Source organism: Ambystoma mexicanum, chromosome 2q, assembly GCF_040938575.1.
Source record: "Ambystoma mexicanum isolate Mex_15411 chromosome 2q, UKY_AmexF1_1, whole genome shotgun sequence".
Classification (NCBI taxonomy): domain Eukaryota; kingdom Metazoa; phylum Chordata; class Amphibia; order Caudata; family Ambystomatidae; genus Ambystoma; species Ambystoma mexicanum.
This window is the reverse complement of record NC_090924.1, coordinates 446481071-446505220: the sequence shown is the minus strand read 5'-3', so window position 1 is coordinate 446505220 and position 24150 is coordinate 446481071. Positions and strand designations below refer to the sequence as shown.

Here is a 24150-nt window from a genome sequence, read left to right as displayed (position 1 = left end):
GCGATCGTCCCATAAAATGGTCAGGGTGGTAACGTTGTTCACGCGGAGAAGCAACTGGCGGCTGTAGAAGCCGTCCGCCGGTGTCTGGTACTCGTGACACAGACAGTAGTGAATGATGTACCTAAAAACATAAAAAATGAAATTAGTCTCACCATCAGATCCTTATTAAAATTATTCATTTCATAGCGAGGACAGCGCTACTGGGTGTACACAAGTGTTTAAAGGCGTGGCGAGGCATGGAGGGGGGGGAGTGGAGTACAAGGTAAGTAGCATAAAATAATAAATAAATAGGGCCAGCTGGTGGCAAGTGCAAGGTAAGTGCAGAACAAGTGCTGGGAAGGGGGGGCTGTAGGATACTGAGACAGTCCCCCAGTGCAGGGGTTGACAGGGAGGCAGTGCAGGTGGAGAGTGGAAGGGCCCAGGACCGAGGTCGCAGACAGTGGACCAGTTGTAGCAGGGGAGAGGGAGAGAGAAAGCAGAAGCAAAGAGGAAGGTTTTGAGGTGCTTCAGTAAAAGAAGATGGTTCTCCTCCAGATAGTGCGCGGTAGAAAACACTATGCCACATAGAACGAACAAGTACAACTGAACCCGTCTTTAAAGCCACTGTATAGTAATGAAATTGCGGTATAAACTCATCAAAAGTTACTTACATTATATTTGCATTTTCCATTGTGTCTCTGCGTAGGGCAGACCCGAAACACCACTCCTTCTTTGCCGACGTTACTTCTTCTAATGAACGTGGCTCATCGTTTCGTTTCTGAAATTTTATTCATTATCTTTTCTTAGTCTTTCAGGATGGTCCCGGCCTGTCAAGGTCAAATCACAATAGAACCTTATATTGGGTCGTGGGCCTTTCCGCCACCCGAGCAAAACATCAAAGCAGCTGACCTTCACTTTGAGCGAGCACACATTTCTAGTTAGCTCCAGTTAGTGTAAGGGCATCTTGTCTGCGTGCCTTTTTTTTTATTGTCCCTATGGGTCGGCCATGTGTTTGTAATACGGAAACATTCTATAATTTTTGTAAAAATGATTTATATTACTGTTTGGTTTAATTGCAATGGGCCTGCAACATGAGGAGACTCGAGAGAACAGACAATCGAATTACAATCATTTAAACCGTGATGTGTATTTCTCAATGAGCTCTGCTTTAGGTGGACATGGAACAGAGGCAATGTTGGGTGGCAATGCAGTTGTCCCCTGCATAGGTTCGTTCACCACTCCATGTATGTGCCTATCGAGGACATCTACGATAAGTCTCTCAATAAACTCATATTGCATATCCTCAAACACTGGTTTGATCACCCATTGTTTACTTCTTTTAGTGAAGGCCTTATTGTAGCGAAGCGTCCCTAAAGTTCCGGTCGTCCTACTTTGTTGACGGCCAACATTATGGTTATGTGCCAAGACCGCTAGAAGAGTCCGATTTTTCATGCCTTCCATGCCAAAATGCAATCTTTTGGGCCTGTACTTTAGGCACATATTGTGGAACACCTCCAAATCTCCTGTGTGGCAGAATTCCGTGAGTCCCCTCAAATCTCTTGTTATAGTTTTATCAAATACAATCTTTTCAATGGCCTTGTGAGTGGGTGATGAAGGAATCAACCACTTCTTCTTCCGTGCCTCCTCTGTGGACAAATGGCCATGTTCACATTTGTGGAAATGCTCATTTGTCGACCATCGATGTACGTTGCTACAGTGCAACATTACTGACCGCCATTTTTCCAGTAGAATTTCCAACGACCCTTCACATGTTTTTGAGCTCCACCAAAGATGGTTGCTGATTGACTTGGACCACTGTGAAATACCTTGCATATCTTTTTTTTTTCCTGCAGCCGACAATTTTTTATTGATTGTTTTTGCAAGATGCCATACGTCAAATTGGTGATTTATATTTTTGTACTCTTCTCTCATTGTCTTGGCAATTGAAACGTGTCTGTCCGTGGCTATCAGGTCGATCACCATTCCCCGCGATTGTAGTTCTTGCAATGATGCTACAAAGCCAACTTTCTCCATGGCCACTGAGGATGTACTTTGTGACACCTGCACGACCACCGAACTCACAATTTTCTTACTTTCCATGTCCTGAAAGTGGTAGGTGCAGTACTTGGCTGAAAATCCTGGACTGTCGCATTGTCCATCACCGGCTAGCCTGAAGCGTTTGCCCGCGAATGTACTTTCCATTGACATTTTTTCCATTCTCCAAGCTTCGCTGATGGCTGGAAATAGATAATCGGTTTGGTATTTGTAGAACTGACTTTTCGCAATGAAATGGATTCCCACAAACTGAAAGAAATACTGTAACTTTTTAAAACTTGAACCACTAAAAAGTGCGGCCGCTGCACAAAGTAGATTGCCTGCTGGCAGTTGCCCCAGCATGGGTTGTGCAGACCATGCGAACGGATGATATTGTGTACAGGTGGCATGTATTTTAAGGTTAGTGCCTCGAATTGCACGAGTCACATTAATCAATGGCTCCCCACATACTTCCCCACCAACCCAATGCCCACATTTCATCATCATAATAATATCCATCAAACAGCTATCGAATACAATGAATTTGGCCTCTTTCCTTATACTGTCACTCTGCATCCCAGCTGGTTCGGCCTGTAACGTTGAGGACATGTCACTCGCATGAAAGGTACAATCTCTGATATCGTCTTCCGCTATGCTGAGTGATATTGATGGTGTTTCATTGTCGTCCACTTCATTCTCTTCCATTGCAACATCTGTTCCTTGTCCGGAGATGGGAGAAAAAAACAATGTCTTCAACTTTCGCGTGCTCTTATTTTTTGCGGGTGTGGATTCTGTGAATTGATCTACGACTGCATCCAAACTACCAGGAGGACATTCACTATCAATGGCTGGTGGTGGTATAGCTCCGTTGTCAATCACTTCATATTCTTCCCATTGGCACGATGCATCTCCAGTCTCAAGTCCCTGCCAAAAGGTTTGACAAGCAACATCTCTCGTTCGCTTCACTGTCTGTGTAGATCTAGTTCTTACACCCACTCGCAACTAGAGGACAGATTAGAAAAGGGATGTTCAGTTTAAACACAACTTACAGTATTGAACTATTGACAGTGAAAGACAACATAATATAGTGAACAGGACACTAACCTTCTTTTGCTTTCTTTTCTTTGAAACTTTCTTTCCTCGAACTTCAACATCTGGACGCTGTTGCTCCGACTCGTGTGTGCATGTCTCCACTTCCTCTCGCGCTGCAACGACTATACTTTCATGATAAGCACATCCATCACTCACTGAGGCTCCATCGACTCGCTGAAACATAGAACTTTCATTAGTATGTATAATAATATTGAAAACACAAAATGTACTTGGGGACCAATACCCATACGTACATCTCAATAGCAAAACACGAATGAACGCATTGTGTAGAACATTCAAACGACAATAGTTCACGCATTGTTGATCTAGTTAGATTGAACTGTCAAGATCCATACCTCGGGCTCCGCATAGACTTCCATTGATGATATTATTGAAGATGACGCTTCAGCAACTCCCTGAAACACAGTAATTGCATTAGTATGGTTTTCTATTTTGTTAAAAAGAACATAAACTTTGTGCAGGCGTCAACAGCTCATCTAAATAGACCTGCACAATCTTTGATCAGTTGTCTAAAATAAATAATGGATATCTAAATATGATTCGATTTGCTCCATCGTTGGAAGTGTCACCACCCAGAGATCTGCATCAACTACTAGGGGTGATGTTCTTGTTGAAGAAGCTCCGTCAGCTCCCTGAAACATAGTACTTGCGTTAATAAAGAAGGAAGTATAGCGGATGTAATCACGTCATTTGATCTCGCTTGATCGATCTGTCAGTATCCATACCTCGAAATGCATAAGAACATCAAGGGACGCTGTAACTGCGGTGCACACTTCTGCAAGCTGTTGCGCCGACCCGTAACTGCACGCTCCCCCTTCTTCTTGGACTAATGCTCCATCGACTCCCTGAAACATAGGACTTTCATTAGTAATGAACACAATATTGAAAAAAGAAGACACATACGAGGGCGACGACAGAAGGACATATCAATGGCTAAAAACGAAAGAAACATTGTGTGTAACAATCACGCTACAAGAATGCAAGATCTGATGATCTCCATCGATGGAACTGTCCTGAAACGTACCTCGAGCATCTGAGTGACATCTACGGTTGTCGTCAATGCGTTGGACTCCTCAGCATCTCCCTGAAAGACAGTACTTGCATTATTTTGGATAACAATAATTATAACTGAAAACAAAGACTAGAGGACGAGTACTGTGGTGTACCATTAGGTAAAATAATTACACGATCAATTAAAACTATTGATTTACATGCCTAAAACAAGTCAGTGTCAGAATAGCTAAGTAAGATTACCCGATAGGCGCTTGAAGTGGCTGATGACTGCAATAACGACACGGATGGAGAATCTTCAGCCTTCATATTGAGTGGGTACATAAATGGGGAAATTATTGTTAGCTAATGCTACACACTACCGCAATGCCGAGAGATAAATACGTAAACTTGACTCACCAGTGGAGGGATGTGGACGAATAGAGTGGGAATAGCGGTTGAGAGCAATTTTCGCCTCGCTCGCGGTGTTTTCGTCCTTATTAGCAATGATGTGGAGTACATGTCTGGGCTAAAGTGCCTGCTGCAGATGCGGTATCGATCACCCCTCTTGTCCGCAAAGACTTCTAGGACTCTACTTTCTATCTCAGAGGCTGGATATCCGCAATATCGGACCCATTCTCTTATCTGATCTATTGTCTTAGGGAAAACATGCATTATAGTACCTTCAGATTTGTTATGGGTCTTCGAAGGGCAACCGCCAATGGAACAGGCAGGCATTATGGAAAGTTCTGAAAAGTAAAGATCAACAATTCTCTATGAATACCAATGTGTTAAAACATTAAATGACACACAAAAGGTTCAATGCAAGGTCCGTTTTGGTTCTTGGAACTATACATGTTATTCACATGCGGATAAGTATTTCAATAACTTTCAAAAAATAGAAAAAGTAATTTGACTAAACTCAGAACATGTGACTAGTTCCTTGCATGTACTGTCGTGAACGAAAAGAAAACATGGATGCAATTTGATGACTACTAGCAAATAGATATAAATTAAAAAATTGGACGCAAAATGATTATGGTACATGGACTTACCTTGACGAACAAACAGTTAGATGCAGGGATCAGAGTAGTTTCTTGTCGTAGAACAGGGAGCAGTTCACAGGTTGCAAACTGACGAGTTTGCTCAAAGTGGTCACGGAAGTTCACAGAGACGAAGAGCAGATAACCAGCACCTTCACGGGTTGACTAGCAAAGCGCAAAGAAGTTCTCATTAGAAATATGAAGTGGGTTATAAAGAATTCGAAACAGGGGTGTGTTTGTGAATGAATGACGTGTATATGTCGTGGCATTATGCCGTCCAGCGTGAGGGGGGATGCTTGGCAGGAGACACGGGGTCTGGAGGTAGACATGGGAACAACAACCCATGCTCTATAGACCACTTTGAAGTGTACATGGTCTTTGGCACCTCTTGGCCTTTATCGCTCCCTGACAGCTCCACTTGCCAGCACAAGTACCCCGGTGCGAACTGCCTTTGATAGGGCGGGGGGGTGGATCGGGGCGGTGGTCGTGCAGACAAGACACAGGAAGACTCGTGAATGGAGACACACTTATGTGGATTGCAGGGGGCCGTCCAGCGTGAGGGGGGATGCTTGGCAGGAGACACGGGGTCTGGAGGTAGACATGGGAACAACAACCCATGCTCTATAGACCACTTTGAAGTGTACATGGTCTTTGGCACCTCTTGGCCTTTATCGCTCCCTGACAGCTCCACTTGCCAGCACAAGTACCCCGGTGCGAACTGCCTTTGATAGGGCGGGGGGGTGGATCGGGGCGGTGGTCGTGCAGACAAGACACAGGAAGACTCGTGAATGGAGACACACTTATGTGGATTGCAGGGGGCCGTCCAGTGTGAGGGGGGATGCTTGGCAGGAGACACGGGGTCTGGAGGTAGACATGGGAACAACAACCCATGCTCTATAGACCACTTTGAAGTGTACATGGTCTTTGGCACCTCTTGGCCTTTATCGCTCCCTGACAGCTCCACTTGCTAGCACAAGTACCCCGGTGCGAACTGCCTTTGATAGGGCGGGGGGGTGGATCGGGGCGGTGGTCGTGCAGACAAGACCCGTTTGCCGCAGGGCCTCACCAAGGAGAGGCCATCTAACTGAATGTAAGAGGATGGCTGCAGGATCTACTACATGGAATGCAGGGGGGTGAGTTTATAAATACCTCACCCTCCCAGGAGAATATACACTAGATTCATTTAAAAAATCAAAACAACCATTGTTAAAATATATGTTGGGCTTTATTTTAGATTTTAATTAAACATAAATAATAAACATTACACATTGTAAAGTTGAGGTTGCAGCACATCGAGGGAAAATCCGCGGTATTGTCCACTGTCACTGGGGAAATGTTGTCTAATGGCAAGTACCGCACAGGCAGGTATTACTCTCCGAACGCGGTGTCCGAGCCTCCCGTGAAGCCACCAAGTGAAGCAACGATAGGCCACCAGCCTGTACCACCTGTGAAAAAAAAAGATGCAAACTGTATTAAACTGACCAAACTTTCTTATCAATGTCGATTCAGGTAACACATGTCATTTTTCTTAGAAAAAAATTATATCTAGAAAATGCACTATATGGAACAAATTTACATGCGTTCGAATGATATGTAAATGTAATTTTATATGTGGGAGACGACCATGAAATAGTGGTGGCATCACTGACATCACAAACAGAGTATACTTACTCGTTACTCGGATTACGCGGACGAACAGTGCCGCGAAGTTCGTGCATAAGCACCATCATCATCCTCAACACGGTCCGTGAGAGGCAGGCTTCCCTGAACTCTGGCAGCTCGGTGATGCATTGCGGACTTTGCTCGCCTTCCTGCAGACTTTGCTCGCTTTCCGAAATGTAGGCCAAGCACCCGGAATTTTCACGGCAGCAGCAGTTCTCCTCCTCAGTTGGCATTAGCTCGCACCGATTGCACGTGCACCAGGTGGAGACGCCGTCCATGCGACATGGTCCAGGCTCTTCATCCGTTGACTGGTCCTCCCAACTGCCGTCCGAATCCCCATCGTTTTCGCGTGCTTGACTTTCCAGTAGTTCTTCCTCGGTGTACTCGGGCTCGTACATATACGGCATTATTGTGGCCATTGTGCGGTAAAGATAGTAAAATAATTTACAGAGATGGTACAGGTGTTCACACGGGCTACAAGCGGCGAAGGTAGCTGACCAGAGCACTGAAACGAGTCACAGAATACTCAAAGTAACACAGAGAGAGGAATGGAATCGAAAATCTGCTGCTGTGTGTTGTGAAACGGTCTGTTTATACTTATTGGGGAAAGAGGCGTCCTGCCATTTCCATGGCAACACGTCAATAGCTGAGGCGCAGCGATTGTTGACACGAGACGTGCTTGAAATGGGCAGTACGCGTCTGCTGATGTCAGGCTCAGGGGCGGGGGATTTGATTTAGTGCCGCAAAGGCAGGTGAGCCAGGTCGATGCGGCGGAATGATAGGATTATCACAAAATGGAGGCTGATTTCGAGTGCGATAATGGGCGAAAAGTCGGGTAAGGTCCATAGGAAAGTTTCCTACGATCTACCGATTTATGCTTACAAACACATGGCCGACCCGTAGGGACAATAAAAAAAAAGTCCCGGAACTCTCCTTTAATGCTACCTTTTTAAATTACCTGTTTTCGAATATACGTTTGTTTCGATTTGTTTTATTTTGTCCCTGGTATTTGTCCTATTTCTTTTTTGTTTACACTCTCATAAACTGGCTCACTACTGGTTCTCATTGTTATGCTATTGTACAGGCACCCTTTATGGGAAAGCTTCTACCACCTGTACATGTGCTATTGTAAGTTATTTCTGATCGAAACTGACATCCCTGTTCTTCAAATAATTGCATAGATATTTATAGATAGATATATATTTTAGAGGCGTATGGCTCAGCAGTCTTCCCTAGTTTCAGGGCTTCTGCAGATGGTGAACTGCAAGTTTGCCAGTTCAGAAATGTCAAACATTTGTGCTGAAAAATGCCAGCTGTCAATGCAGTTCTGGCTCAACCTGTTTTGTGACCTACTTGAAACCACGCGCGTGCTCTAGTTTTCACTGAAAGGCATACAGGAGCGTAAAGGCTGGTGAAATAACCAAACACTCCTTTACAAATCGACAAGCAACATGCAGTTGCAAGATTTGAATCCCAGTATACAATGGAGACTTAAATCCGTTATGGGTGAGTAAAATAAGTACTGTTGAATTGGGTAATGATGACATGTTAATCTACCTCTGTGTCACAGGTTAAGTAGGTTCATTTGACACCTTATCCCAAGCCATGATGGTCATTGATCAGACCAGCGGCAAACTTGATAACTCAAAAACAGAAATCCTTGACCAAAGCCCAAAATACCTGCTGGAGACGGCCAACACCATGTGTTCCCCTACCTTTTCATGAAAACAAGACCTCATTGGAAAAGAAAAGCCACAATCCTCTGTGTACTATGAGATGGTGACCTCTACATCAATTCACAAGTTCATGCCGTGTCTAAATGATCCTTTTATAATAAAACTCTTCATGGAAGTACTGCTGTAGAAAACCATCCATGGTCTTTGGTGCCTTTTTAAAAAGGTGTGACTCAGTGTTGTGCCAATGCACGCCATGAAAGCCTCCTGGTTTAGCAAAACAGTCTACAACACGTGCAGAACGTGACCACGTACATTTTCTTCACCATACAAACATGTGAACCACTTTTGGGCCCATCTCAAGAACTAGACTAGGTCTCTGTCAGATCCCGAGAAGTGACTGTCTACAAGGTTTCTCCCACAACCTTTTCCTATACCCCTCCAGTAGGCATAAGAGTATTGCCCTCCAAAGACTAGGGGGAAAGGTGGAAAAGAAGTGCTACCAACAGTCCCTCCCAGGCTGAAAGGGAAACCAAACATACTGTTGAGTGTATAGTTCTGTGTTTTAAAACATCAACCAAACAATTCAACATCCAGATACCTTAGACTATTGATGACAAAGAAACTAGGAAGAAGAGCGACCGCATAGGTTTCCAGAACGTTGGTCCTAGACCGTGAGATGCCAGTTAACAGCTCAGGCAAATCTTAACTTCTGCTTCTTTAGATCATTTTCCTGCATGGGTAGTTAAAACCATCTTTTCTCTTTTTATTACCGTCTTTGGCAGTTTTATCTATTACTTCATTAGTCAGGTACATTTCCTGCAAGCTTCAAACATGCTATTGTTATACGCTTATTTTATTTAAAAAAACGAATCCTGGTTATTATTGTCCAATATCTTTAGCATCTTCCCTTTCAAAATTATTTTAAAAAGTAGTCCATTCTCAACAAACCTACCTTAATTTTCATAATCTTCTTTCTCCATTGCAAACAGGCTTTTGCCCAGGTTATTCAACAGAGGCTGATTTTTGGCCATCTCAAACTCTGTTTTTCAAGTACATCACTACAAATCTTCTATTTTGGTGTCACTGGATTTATTCAATGCATTTAAATCCATTGATCAGTCAGTCTCTCTTATCTCATTGACCTTTTTCAGATCCTGGAAGAGTCTGATGCTGTCAGTTCAGTCTCCGCCTCTTGGTGTTCCTCGGGGCTCTGTATTTGGTCCTATTCTGTTTTCTCTTATACTGTCTGTTTGGCGCCCCAAATTTCTTCCTTTTAATTTCATGCTCATTTCCGTCGGGCGATGCACAAATGTTTCTTTCTCAGACTTCTCTGATATTTTTCACCAGCGACTCACAACATGTCAATCATCTATATAGTCAAGGATGACTTCACGTTGTTTACAGATGATTCCTAAGACAACCCTTTCAGTTTTCCAGTATCTTCCTTAGTTGTTACTCCCGATTTAGTTCCTTTTCTACCCCTCCGAATATCCACTAGTTCCTTAGCTAGAAATCCTGGCTTTGTTGTTGATTCATCGTTCCTTTACCAAGAACCAATTTTGTCTGTTGCTCGAACCTGCCGAGTTCAGTTGTTTAACGTCCTCAAAATCTGACATTTGCTTACTTTATCTTCCACAAAATTATTAATTTAATCCTTGGTTCTTTCTCAGATAAATTATTGTTCCTCCCTAAATGTCAGGCTTCCAACATCTGCAATTATTCCTTTTTAGTCAATTTAACAATTTGTGGTTCGCATTCTTTTCAAGTTAAGTTACTCTGATTACCTTACTCCTTACCTCGCTCCCCAGCAATGGCTTCCGATCTCTTTCAGATTTCAATTTCCTTATGCATCCTCTTTAAATGTGTGGATGGGCTAGCTCCACCTTATCTTTCCCAATTTATGAAACTAGATCAACCAACTAGACAATTTTGCTCTTAAACTCCCTTTTTGCCGATCTCTTTTAGATTTCAATTTCCTTATGCATCCTCTTTAAATGTGTGGATGGGCTAGCTCCACCTTATCTTTCCCAATTTATGAAACTAGATCAACCAACTAGACAATTTTGCTCTTAAACTCCCTTTTTGCCGATCTCTTTCAGATTTCAATTTCCTTATGCATCCTCTTTAAATGTGTGGATGGGCTAGCTCCACCTTATCTTTCCCAATTTATGAAACTAGATCAACCAACTAGACAATTTTGCTCTTAAACTCCCTTTTTGCCGATCTCTTTCAGATTTCAATTTCCTTATGCATCCTCTTTAAATGTGTGGATGGGCTAGCTCCACCTTATCTTTCCCAATTTATGAAACTAGATCAACCAACTAGACAATTTTGCTCTTAAACTCCCTTTTTGCCGATCTCTTTTAGATTTCAATTTCCTTATGCATCCTCTTTAAATGTGTGGATGGGCTAGCTCCACCTTATCTTTCCCAATTTATGAAACTAGATCAACCAACTAGACAATTTTGCTCTTATACTCCCTTTTTGCGTCCTTCTCTACGTCTTCCTATTGGCACATACACTCTGGAACAAGTTACCTTTAAGCATTTACTCGTCTACTACCCTTCTGTTGTTTAAGAAAGGGTGGAAAGAGCATCAGTTGAGCTTGGCCTTTTCTAATACCTAATGCACTTAGTTTTGATTTCCATGTTTGATGCATAATATGCGTTGTCTATGCTATTATTGTTCTTATCAACGCCTTGGATAAAGGAGCAATATAAACTAAATAAATAAATGTTTGCACAATGACACCAGGATGAGAAACTAAGAATAATAGCAGAGAAATCCCCCGCACTTCCAGCAAACGAGATGCAGGGGACATCCAGGAAGGAGGGGAATGCTTAAGCAATGGACAGGATGCTCTTTGGAGGCATTATTTGGCAACCTATATTGGGATGTCTGTGTTCCCTATAAAAGGCAAATCAATGTAACAACCGGTTATGTAATTTGCTAAAAAAAGAAATTAAACCACTGGCCCTGGAGATTTATGACTGTGTCAGAGGTCACTTATACATGGCATCTTCCAAACCTCTAGAGCCGGGGTCTGCAACCTTTCGTTCTCCAGGTGCGTTGGGCTATACCTCCCATCAGCCCTACTCAGCATAGTCAATTGGGAGGGATCATGGGAGTTGTAGTGCAAAACATCTGGCGAGCCACAGGTTGCAAATCCCGCCTCTAGAGGATGAAAAGGGTGTACTGGAAACCACTTGACGTGATCTAATTCTGGCCTTCCTATGCTAAACGACCCACGTGAACCCACATATAGCACAGTGAATAATGATAGCTTAGTCGGATAACGTGCCTACTGCAGCGATCTTCATGTAACCTGTTGGTCGCAAGGGCTGGGGTAGGCAGTCATCGCTCCATCAAGTATTATTGTGCTGTGTAACAGTAGCACTTGTTTCAGCACCAAGAGACCATCTACTCTTAACTATACAAATTAATAATAATTATTATTATTTGGCATTATGACTCCCCCCGTTGCCACCTAGACGCTATTGATAATAGAGCACGCGGAGCGCATTCGCTTTAGATGCTGAGCGAGTCATTGGGTGAATGCGTGTGTGTGAAGTTACGTGTGTATCCCTTTTCTGAATCTCCAGTGAGTGGCCTTTTGATACAGAGAGCTGGGCCCATTGTGGTCGATGTCCTTAGTGCCCTGAAGTATGTCCTCCTTGTACATGTGGCGCGTTATGCAAATCAACAACAAGAATACGTTTCAGTAACATTCCATTTCCAATTGTGACTTTTTTTAGGGGGTTGGGGCTGAGACTCCTGCCCTCTTATGGGTCGGTGTTTGCAGCTGGGTCTGGTGTATATGTTGCCCCCTCCCACCCCCACGTGCCAGGGTAAGCGGCACCCCTGTCCTGAAACATTCAATGTTTTAGACATAATGGGCTCATATTGCAAGAGCCTGTATATTTACCAGAGAGGGCATATCATAAGACTTGTGTTTCACCAGTCCTCTCCAAGCAATATTGTTTCCATGTTGAGCAGTAAATAATGCACGGAAACGTGGGGGGTCTTGAGACCTAAATAATGCACGGAAACGTGGAGGGTCTTGGGTTTCAAACAATCGTAAATGGCACCCCACATGTCCATGCACGGTGGCAGGCCTTTACAGTTATTGCAATGGAATCTGCCTGTTTTTCGCAGGTGCAAAAACGGTGCTGATTCCATAGGAATCCAAACCACCTCCACCCACATTAAAGTCGGCTGCGGTTGGAGATACCGTTGGGTTTATCACCGAGAGCAAATGGGAGGTGTCTAAATCTGCCATTGCATCTGTGCCTCATTGCCACCAATCCATCACCGCCGCATGGTGCATTCAAGCCAGGTGTAAAATGCTTGATGCCTGGTTTTAACGCACCGCAGTGTGCCCCCCGCCACCACAACGACTTGTGTCTGAGTTAGAGAGGGAGATAATGTACTGCTTTGAGGCTTCGGGTCGCGTGGTCTCGGAGTTTTAAGCCAAGTGTGAAGAGCTGTAGCTGGTAGAAAAACATTTTAGGCAGGTCTAAGTAGATGCTATTACAATACCCCAACCAGGATCAGACCAGAGCTCTAGTCACCACTACCTTACGTGGCAAACCCAGCAGGGGAGGATCCAGGCTTGGAGGTGTACCTTGAAGTGTCTTTTGCAATACACAAGGTTGATGTGTTGGCAAAAGCAACGGTATCCTCAAATAACACAGCCAGGTTCTTAGCTTCCTGCACTAGAGTGGAGCCTGGGGGTGGAAGACATCATTTGGGTCCCTTTCAAAGGCAGATGGTTCGGTCATTCCTATGAGTCTGATTTCTGATTGGTTGGTGTTGAGTCATGGATTGCTGAGCATCATCCAATCTGTTTTTTTTCCAGACCAGCCTCGATTAATTAGCTGGCGATCTAAGTATTTGCCAATTTGAAGGCTATTTACAAATCCTCTGTGTCTAGAGATGGAAGTGGAGAATGGTTAATATTCAGGTATGTCTAAAGGGGGGGGCATATGGGGCGTGTGACCCGCATCCACACCTAGGGGATGAGAGGAGGTCCCAAACGGGCTGCAGGATGCCAAGAATTCAGTGCACGTTTCTTTACAAGCCATAAGTAACATAATGTAATATCGACTAGTATTGCGCTGCTGAGGCTGTGAGCAGATGCTGTTCATCTGTTTCTTTCAACTAAGTTCCAATCAATGAATCCTGATCTGATTTCTGTGTTCACTCTAGTACATGCAGTTTGTGTGTTCACTATGGCACAACTTGGGAAGCGTTTTTATATTCCTTTGGGGAATATGCTGATCACATGAAATAACTGAAGTTGGAATTTCTATTGGGAAAATGTGATATCCGCAATGGTTAAGAAACTAGCTTGGCGTGTTAAGCACAGAGATGTATATTCATATGCTGGATTACAATACCCAATCCCAAAAAGCCTGGCTCAACTTTTTCTTTTTCTGAGGTTCATAAACTAGATTGTATAAACTGTATTAATTGTAACATTTAATCAGCAACCAACAAATGTAGTAACAGACTCCATATGGTGCAGATCCAGAGCTCGGTCCTTGCCAATGAGTGCTATAAACAGATCAGTACCCTCCATGCTCTTCTCCACCGTGCTTCCTCCTGCTGATCTCTTGGTTTGCACCTCCTCCTCCTCTGACCTCAGCTGAACAACTCACAGCTTCCTGTTTCCTGTGGTACTTGTTTTCCCCCTCTCCATGCTCTGATTGGTTCTCTGTCCCTGGCCAATCCGGCTTTGCCTTCCCTGGGAGGGATCAGCATTACAGAAAGTTTCCAAAAATGGGGTATGCCCTGCCCCTTTTATCAGCCAGAGGTCACCGTGCTGCAACAATGGCAGCCTGTGCTGCAGTGTCTGAATTTGTGCCGGAGGGCTGTGGTTTAGTTCCGCCTAATGTAAGTTCAGTTCTTGGCAGCAGGTTCGGCTTTGTTTTTAGACCCTGTTGGTTAAAGGTGGCTGCTGGTTCCGCTGCCACAGTAGCCTAGGCTTAGGTTCGATGTGTGGTGTCAAATCTAGCAGAGCTCCGACTCATCGTTTGCTTGCTCTCTCTCATCTGGTGATGTTGTTATGCAGATCGCCTAGGGCTCAAAGCAGGCGCGTATGAGCTCTGGCTCGCTCTCTTCAGCTGGGGTTTACCCTGGCTTCAGTAGGCACCGTTCCCCTCTGGGGTAGGACTGGATATGTATTCCTCCCTGGTAGGCCTCTCACCCCTGTTTGAGTGGTGTACCCATCCCCTCTTGAAAAGATGAGGTTGCTGACCTTGTCGCGCATGTTTTCTATAAGAAAGTGGTAGGTAACCTGGGATATGTATTTTACAGGCTAGTTTGTCATCTGGTTGTTCAGTTTGCGGCAGCATTCATGTATTTTGCCCTGGCACTACAGCAGTGTTAAATCTCTGTCAAACCATCCATTAGCGTTCTTTATCCTTTCTTGAATGGCTTTAGTGTTCTAAGTTTGTCTCGAGAGATTCTCTCTAAGTGTGTGCATATACTGTACCTTACGCTAAACAACCGATTTACATTTCACAACATGGCACATATTGCACAACTCCTTCTTCACATTAATTGTATGTTAACATTTTTTTTAGCCTAAGTAGTGGTACATGTGTATTCAGCGTTAGCCATTAACAATCATTAAACATCAGTGCATTGCATATAAATATTCATTTAAAACCATAAACCTTATTTTAAAAGTGGTCTGCCATACATTTTGAGTCCTTCATTTACAAAAATACAGACATCAGATATACAATTCAAATCATAGTTAGGAGGGGGCATATTAATAAAAAGTAAAGTATATTCTCTTCGTATCCCATCCCACAGGAACATTCTATATGGCCGCCCAGCCAAGACATTCTAGCTGTCAATGGTAAAATGTTTAATTGGACCATTAGCATTATTTTTCTATCTCTGTGTATGTCGAGGAGCTTGCAGCACCTCTCTCATAGATACTTGGACTCAAGGCAACATAAAATTACATAATTGAGAGCGAGTACAAGTGGTTCATCATATTAGCCTTTTCGAGTCTGATAGCCTTGTCCCTACGGTCGATCTTCAATTTGGTTAGGCAATTAATTTGATTAGGATCAATGCGCCACTTATTTATCAAACTATTTCCAAAATTGGACCTTGTATATTTTTCTTTGGCTGTGCATTTTCCGAGCTACATTTCACCTGATAGGGTTTGGGGTATCAAATGTATTGGTCATAAGATAAAATTCCAAAAACCTACGCTCAGCTAGAACTGTTATACTATTAACGCCAAGTTCTGCTCGTAGGTCGTTTCCTGGTGCACAAGGGCCAATCCCTACTATGTCCCTTAAAAATCCATTCTGCACCACATCCAACCTTGTACAGTTGGAGTGGCCCCATATTTCATATCCATACAATACGGATGTGTGTATTTTGATTTCCATGACCCTTAAGCCTTTATCCAAATTCTTGCCACTATAATTATAGTCGAAACGTGTCAACCCTTTTGGCCCGTTTGAGCTCATTTTAGCATCCTTTTAATGTGGTCGGACCAGGAGCCACTCTGATGGAACAGAATTCCTAAATAATTATAAGTCTTGAACACTGCAATATTTACATTATTTATTGCCCATACGAACTTCTTTTGGGGGTTGCCAAATTGAACTATTTTTGTTTTTTCCAGGTTCAATTCGAGACTATGCTCCTTAAAAAAAAGTAGCTGCATAATTTAAAGACTCTTGAAAACCCCTCTGTGATAGATCAAGCAGAGCTGTATCATCGGCGTACCTTAATGCCCCGTATATTTTGTCCCATTTATAGCCGGAGTTAGTCCTTGCTAATTAATTATATGGGTCAGAGTCCAATAGAAACAAATACGCAATAATGGGGCCAGGAGACATCCTTGTCTGGCCCCTTTGTAGTGAAGTCCCTAGAGTAGGGTGCCAAACCTGGGCATCTTACGACCGCACATGTATCTGTGTATAAAAGTTGGATTAATTTAAGTAAACCCACAGGAAACCCTAGCCTATCCAATTTTTTCCACAGAATTGCCCTATCTAGAGAATCTAAAGCTTTCGATAAATACAAGAAAGCAACATCAAGTCATCCCAACCTAATCTTAGTATATTTTTCAATAATTGTATTCAGGAGGAAACAGTAATCCAATGTAGTATATCCTTTTCTGAACCCTGCCTGGCTTTCAGGAATGTTTTTATTAATCTCTGCCCATTTTTCTAATCTTATCAATATACATTTTTAGCCTAAAATGATTTTGTACATTATATGCATAAAGCAAAACATACGTCTGTAAACCTCACCATTTCTTTAACAGGGCACTGCATATGTACAATTGCTCCCTAACTTACATTGATATAAATACAAACATAATACTTAAGACTACAACCAACCTACAAATTAATTTTGACATGCAGCATAGATACACTAAACGTTGTTTTAATGTTCATAAAATAATTGATTGCTTTGATATGGTTAATACGACTGCTTAATTGGACATTATTTTGCAAAAGTCAAATACAGTATATGGATCTTATCATTTACTTATTTTTTACTTTTTTTTTGGAAAAGCTGTGAAACCTTTCATGAAGATATTCAGAAACAAAAATAATAAATGTTGCTTGATTATTCCTTCATCTCTCTGAAGGGCAACTACCTTTAAGTACAGCAAGCAAACACTCTCATAACCAGTCTCAAAGTCTTTTTTTACATTATGTTGCTCTGGCTAGAGCACTTCTGTTTACATATCTGTTGCATGTATTTCAGTTAACGTTATTCATTAATACATCACTAGGTTGTGTTGCAGTGCCTGATGCCCAGGTTCAAAGCAAGGGAAGGATCGGCTTGCATCTTGGCTTATCATCACAGAAGAGTGAAAAATGTATTCTACCCTGTCATTCTCATCACATTGATATTGACATTCGTGTCATATTTTTTCAGACCATACCCTGCATGACTCGGCCCAGCGGAGCTGTGGGATCTTCGTTTTGCTAACCCATTCCTGGAACATAGTCTTGGACATCAGTCAGGTAAGGCTCAGCTCCGTAACTCCCTTACAGTTCGCATTCTCTCTTGCCACCAGTTTCAGCCGGCCCTGTGGACTCTGGCAAGGCTTTGGGTGGAGAGCTGAGCAATGTCTTTGGATATGCTACCTAGATTGTTTCTCAACTTGGGTATATCCATTTTCGCAAGCTGCTCCTTGACATATGACAGACATATTGCAGAAAGCGAATTGGGAGGGTTCTGGGTTCCACACAATATCTGGCAAGATCGCTCGGCTTAATTTGTAACCCTTATTTTCCAAATTTGAAAGCAATGTGAGCCTTTATGTTTGTAATGAGTCCCTGTTCTTTAGCAGCCGCAGTTACCTGGGCATCCTCTGTGGAACGGCTTTGTCGGGGCTACTCCCAATCATATTTGAGCAGCTGGTTCTTGGCATGTACTTCTTAGGCAAACGATTGAAGATCTGGTGTCTGTCGAGCTGGAAGAGCACAGGGAGCAGGCAGATGCTGAGTCGCCATGTGCCCGGTGGGCACCGAAGGGTTAAAGATACAGGTGCACACATGTTACAATGTGCTTGATGTTTGGCAATTCTGACTGCATGTGGGCACTTTGAAGAGGGATCATACGAACACCGAGAAGGAAATGATGTCAAGACCAAAACTACAGAAATTCTAGACCCCCATTTTACCACATATATATGGGGGTTGGGTGAGTTAAGTAAATATTAAAGGGTGAAGGGTTCTTGGGGGCTGTGGGGGTCTCCCCCCCACATATATATGTGGTAAAAAAAAACTGTATTTTCGGCTTTGACATTATTTTTTCGCAGTATTTACAAATTAGGAGATTGTGCACAGGATACAAAAAGTCCTCTCATGCTTTCTCGAACACGTTCCACGAGTATGCAGGCCTGCATCACACTGAAAGAATAAACACATTGTTATTCAGCTTAAGGCACTTGGAAAGCAGGTTCACTTCGTCACTACTTCTTTTCGAAAATACTAGATTTAGAAATGGAAAGCTTTGTCTGCTGCCATTATGGAAAACGTAACTGTTTATTTACTCGGTGCATACAGTATTTGGAAATGTGTCAACTGAAAACTGGCAACTGTACGAAAGAACGAATAAGGACATGTGAGCTTCTTTATGCGTCAGTTTTACGCAAATGAGTATCTTACTCATTGCATACTGAAAAGGAAGCGTTCAGTTGTCAGGTTATCCATTCGGCACTCAACCGTCGATGGGCAGGGCTCCAATATTAGGCACCTTTGCACTGCCAGTTGTCATGTTGTGATTGGGGCGAGACGCCCTCCCTCATCGTTTGTGTGGGAAGGCCCACGTTTGGCCCAGGATCAGGGGAAGTGACGTTGGGCTAGGGAGGGGGCAGAGAAAAGGGTAAAGGACAGTTCCATGTATGACAGCGTGCAATAAAGACGTGTCTAGTTGCACCGGCCATTGTACGTCTGTTGAAAGCAGGCCTCACCACCCGAGGGGTCCGAGGGGTAGGCAGGGGCAGATTCAACACTGGCGACGAGCGGGCCCAGGACAGGACTCACGCCTCAGCGAATGACGCGCCCCTGTGGGCGTTAGCTAAATTGTGTGCGACACGCCCACGTGGCTCAAATGAACAGGCCGCCTTGCATGCATTGGTGCAACACAGGAGGGTGCCGTCAGGCACGTGCTATGCACGTTGGCGTGCCTCTCATCACAAGTGGCCCACGTCAGAGCCAGTACAGGGTACGGAGAGGGAGGGAAAGCAAGACGCTCCAGCAAGGTACTGGTGGAGCGCGGTGTGAGTGGCCACGGTAGGCCACACCAACCCAGTCCCGGCCAAGAAGAAAAAAAAAACAATAAATAAATAAAAAGAAGGACAAAAAATGGCACACACCAAAGGGGACCCTCCCCCCCAGGACAAAAAATGGCACACACCAAAGGGGACCCTCCCCCCCACTTCAGCAAAAGTGTAAGAAAGCTAAGCACACCCTGAAGTCAAAGGGGCACATGCGCACATGGAGTCCTTTACCCCCAAGGAAGCAAGAGGGGCAACAGACGGACAAGAGGACAGCAAGAACCCCCCAGCTGTATAAGCGGAGTGGCGCTCCCATAGCACGATAGCGCTCACATCATGTCACGAGATGTAGTTGCCTCGACATCAGGCGGCGGGGCCTCAGGATCCATCCTCCCCTCATGCGGAGGAACTCAAATACTGCACCTACCGCAAACATTTGACCTACATGACACCAGCAACCTGGGGCCACGATGGACAATATGGCTAAGAGACTTCACGTAAGAGCCATAGGGCTCAACGACCACGAGAGGATAAAGAATACCTTGTCCATGGCGGTCAGACCAGTGGTCAGGGACATTGCAGGTGAACTACTCAACCTTGAGATGGCATCATTCCAGGACCTACACACAAAACTTTCAGAATACTTTGCGCCCCATTCCAACGTCGATTATGAAAGACACATCTTTCACATGATGCGCCAAGATAAAGGAGAATCCCTGGAGAACTTTGTCATGAGATTAAGAATAAAGTTGAAACACTATGAATTCCATAGATACTCCAACGAGGAGGCTCTGAAATCCTAGGTCATCACCAGATGTGACTCTCAAGTGTTTCGGAAGAAACTTGCAGAAGCAGAGGTCACTGTTGTAGATCCTAGCCTTGGCATGCATGGAAGCGGTAGTAGAATCACAGCTGGACAACCTGGGCAAAGTCACCATACAGCCCAAAGCAACTGAACCTGATATGATCAACAAATTATACACCGCCCCAAACCTGCCAGCCAGACGCTCAGATGCCACGTGCTTCAGATGCGGATATGAATAACTTGACACAGGGGAATGCCCGGCACTGGGTCAAAAATGGGCCGATTGCGGGACCGACGACCACTTTTGTGCTATCTGCAAAAATGCGGCCCTACATCCAGCCAGCAGAAGATCCCTCAGAGAGCAACAGAAGACGACACCAGTGGGGCCACACAAGGCCAGGCCAGACAGCAAATCCAGAAGATCTAGGCAGGACGAGCGAGAAAACAGCAGATCCTATGAATGAGAAGAATACAGGGCATCCGAAGTTTCCAGACACGGGGGCCGCAGACGATACGTCTGATACATTGAGATACGGTCGCCCTCTAGTAGCGACTCGCCCTCGTTGGGTGACGACCACCGCAAAAAAGGTTATGTGATGGGTGCTGAATAACAACACAGCGAAGCAACATAGCCCGGTCCACATGCTCCAAGTCAATGACACCCCCTTGGAATTCCTTATAGACACACGGGCAACAGTCAACATCATATACGAAGAAGCCAACAAGTCACTCTCAAGAAACCCAGTGCTCAAGTGATCCACCGTCGACATCTATCCATACTGATCGACCTCGCCACTGCCATGCAAGGGGGCCATCACCGCCATGTGTACCCACAAGTCTCACACCGTGGAAATCCCACTGCATGTACTCAAGACCTAAGTGAACTGTGGATGCATTCTCAGCTTTGAAACAGCTGTAGAAATGGGCCTTGTACACAAGCCATACCAACTGATGTCCCACAAATACTTTGCGAGGCTGGAAGACATCGGGACAGTGTTCCCCAAACTCTTTTGGGAACTGGAAAAGCTAGAAAAACTGAAAATTCAACTGCATGTCAACCCAGATATTAAGCCCATCACCCAACTCTACATGGGCATACCCGTCAAAATACAACGGCAAGTTGAAGAAGAGATTAACAAACTATTGAAGCAACAGGTCATCGAACCGGCGACAGGGCCCCCTCCCTGGGTGTCACCCATTATCCCAGTCCCAAAGAAGTTACCAAACGGCTCCAACAGGCTGTGTGTTAGTCGTTTTGCAAAAAAACGAGCTGGGGGTAGAACCCTGTCTTCGGCTGGCGCCTCCCTTTGGAACAGCCTCCCGGCCACCTTGAAACTTGAAGAAAAACATCTTTGGTTCCAGAAACGTCTCAAGACCTTCCTCTTTGCCTCTGCCTTTGCCCCCCTTCTCCCCTGTTGATCTGTTTCTTCTCACGGCATTGTGCACCTGGCCACCCTCTGTTCTTTCGGGCCCAGGTATCTGCTCACCCTGCCACCCTCCTGCACTGCCTCCAGGCCACCATCTGTACTAGGGTTCTGTATCTGTACCCATACAGTCCCCCTCCCGCGTTTCTTCTGCACTTATCAGATATACCTTTCTGACTAACTTTCCCCTGCCACTTGCTGGCTGCACTACCATGGTTTAAAGCCCTTATTATTTATTCAATTTTAATATTTATTTAGGTGTTCTCTCCTCTGCTTTGCACTTTCCACTCCCCCCCACTTCCTTGCACTTCTCCCCCATTTTCCTTTCCCATGCACTTGCGCTTTCTTAAATGTCACTGGGCCTAGTAAGATCACTGTTTTTTTTTCTCTCCCTTGCTCCCCTCCCTTTTTGCCTGGTCGCACTCTGAAACACTTGTGTACGAGCGCGATATAAATAAAACATCATTTCATTTCATTTCATGAGGAGAGAGAACAAAGCTGTTGAGTGGGAAAGGCCCAAGCACCCCGGTTAACTGATATGATCCACCTACTACATGGTACCGAATTTTTCTCTCAGTTAGACCTCACAAAAGGATTTCATCAGCTGGAAATTGCCCCTGAATCACGCTACATTACGACCTTCATAACCCTCATGGGTCTCTTTCAATACAAGTGGCTCAGTTTCGGCATCTCGTCTGCCACAGAAATCTTCCAAGACAAAATCCACAAAGTAATTTGCCGCGTTCCCAACTGGCTTAACTATTCAGACGATGTCCTCTTATTCTGCAATACGAAGGAAGGACATGACACAGCTCTTCACCGAGTATGCACGGAACTCGAAGTGGCCGGTTTGACTCTTAACAAAAGCAAATGCGAATTGCAAAAGGGTTCGCTCAGGTTCTTCGGACGCATATTCTCGGAGAAAGGGATGTGACCCGACCCAGACAAGGTGGCAGCACTGCCTCGGAACTCCATTTATTCCTAGGACTCGCGAGCTACTGCTCAAGGTACCTCCAGGAGTATGCAACAATCAGTAACCCCCCTCACCTACTCAAATGGAAGGATCAACCCTGTGAGTGGTCGGCAGACTGCCAGCAAGCTTTTGAGACCATTTGAGATAACATCTCCAAGGCTGAGGACATGGCGTACTTCAATGCGGAAAGGAAAACTGAAGTAATAGTTGACACCAGCCCAGTTGGTTTGGGGGCCATATTAACACAGCGAGACCCTACAGACTTGAAAAACACATTTATTGTGGCATACACAAGCAGGAGCCTTACATACAGGGAACACACATACTCCCAGGCAACAAAAGGAAAGCCTGGTAGTGGTCTGGGCCTGTGAACATTTACATCTCTTTCTATATGGCAAGACGTTCACTGTCGTCACAGACCACCAGGCTCTCCTGGTACAAAGAGGGGTCTGCCCTGACTCTTTTGGTATTGAGGTCTACTTGTTAATTTTAGTAGGCCTAGTTTTAATCTATCATGTTACAAACTAACAGAGACATTCTGGATGAAGTAGTACTCATTATATTTGAGAGATACAGACAAAAAATAGATATGAAAGTTACAGCTTTTTTATTTATTTTGCTGTTAATGCATTTCAAAGTCATGCATTTGTTCTTTTTTTGTGATTTTTTGTAAAAAGGGTTCAGTACATTAAGGGTAGTTCATGTTCACAAAACCTTGATGTAACTGAGTTAACAATTAAATTGCATTCATACAAAGTTTAAAACAGTATAGTGCTTTGGAAATCAATGTGTAACCACGTGTTAAGTCACCCTTTAGCCTGGCTACATACAACCAACTGCAATACCATCTATTGTTATATATTTAGTTGGAGTTTGTATTATGTACCTGTACTATCACTTGTCACTATAGGTGGTGGTTACCTAGGGGACATGTTGAATAAAACCAAATATATTTATAACTTGAAAAAAAAAGTAAAAGGAAGATCCCACTTTTGCACAACGACTGGTTGTAACCAGTAAAAGAGGTACCATGATAACCGCAATCGGGGAGCAGCAGCATTCCATAACACAAAACTCCTCCCACTTCAAGAAACTCCCGGGCACAGCGCCCCCCACCTGGGAATCCTCTTGAAGCAGTCAAAGCAACCTGTTCTCTGATGACTTGTAACTGGGGCATGGTGAGCAGTCAGAGGAAGAAGCCAGCAGCGCAGAGTCGGTTGGTCCACTGCCAGGAAGGCACCCAGCCTGCTGACCCGACCTCAATGATGCTGCATAAAGCCTCAGAGACTAATTGAAGAAATGGGGTAAACTGTAAGTTGATCTGGCATGTTAAAAAGGGAGGAGATGTCATGTTGTGATTGGGGTGAGACGCCCTCCCTCATCGTTATGTGTGGGAAGGCCCACGTTTGGGCCAGGACCAAGGTAAGTGACGTTGGTTAAGGGAGAGGGCGGCAAAAAGGAAAAAAGACAGTTACATGTATGACGGTGTGCAATAAAGATGTGTCTAGTTGCACCGGCCGTTGTACGCCTCTTTATTTAATGCAGACCCCACCACCCGAGCAGTCCTTGGGGTAGGCAAGGCCAGATTTAACACCAGTGAAGCTGTAAAAGGCGTTTATGATACTATCCACTGAAGAAAGTGATCCTGAAGCCGTCACTCAATTCCTACAACAGTCC

The 24150-nt window shown here is 44.3% G+C and overlaps 1 protein-coding gene across 1 annotated transcript in view; it reads left to right on the top strand.

Annotated features, from left to right (window-relative positions):
- SLC38A5 (solute carrier family 38 member 5) overlaps nt 1-24150 on the top strand; it is an 825614-nt gene that overhangs the window by 94035 nt on the left and 707429 nt on the right. Inside the window, exon 2 of the mRNA XM_069647525.1 lies at nt 17423-17511. The gene's annotated coding sequence lies outside the window, so the exon portion shown is untranslated. The remainder of the gene's footprint in view (nt 1-17422; nt 17512-24150) is intronic.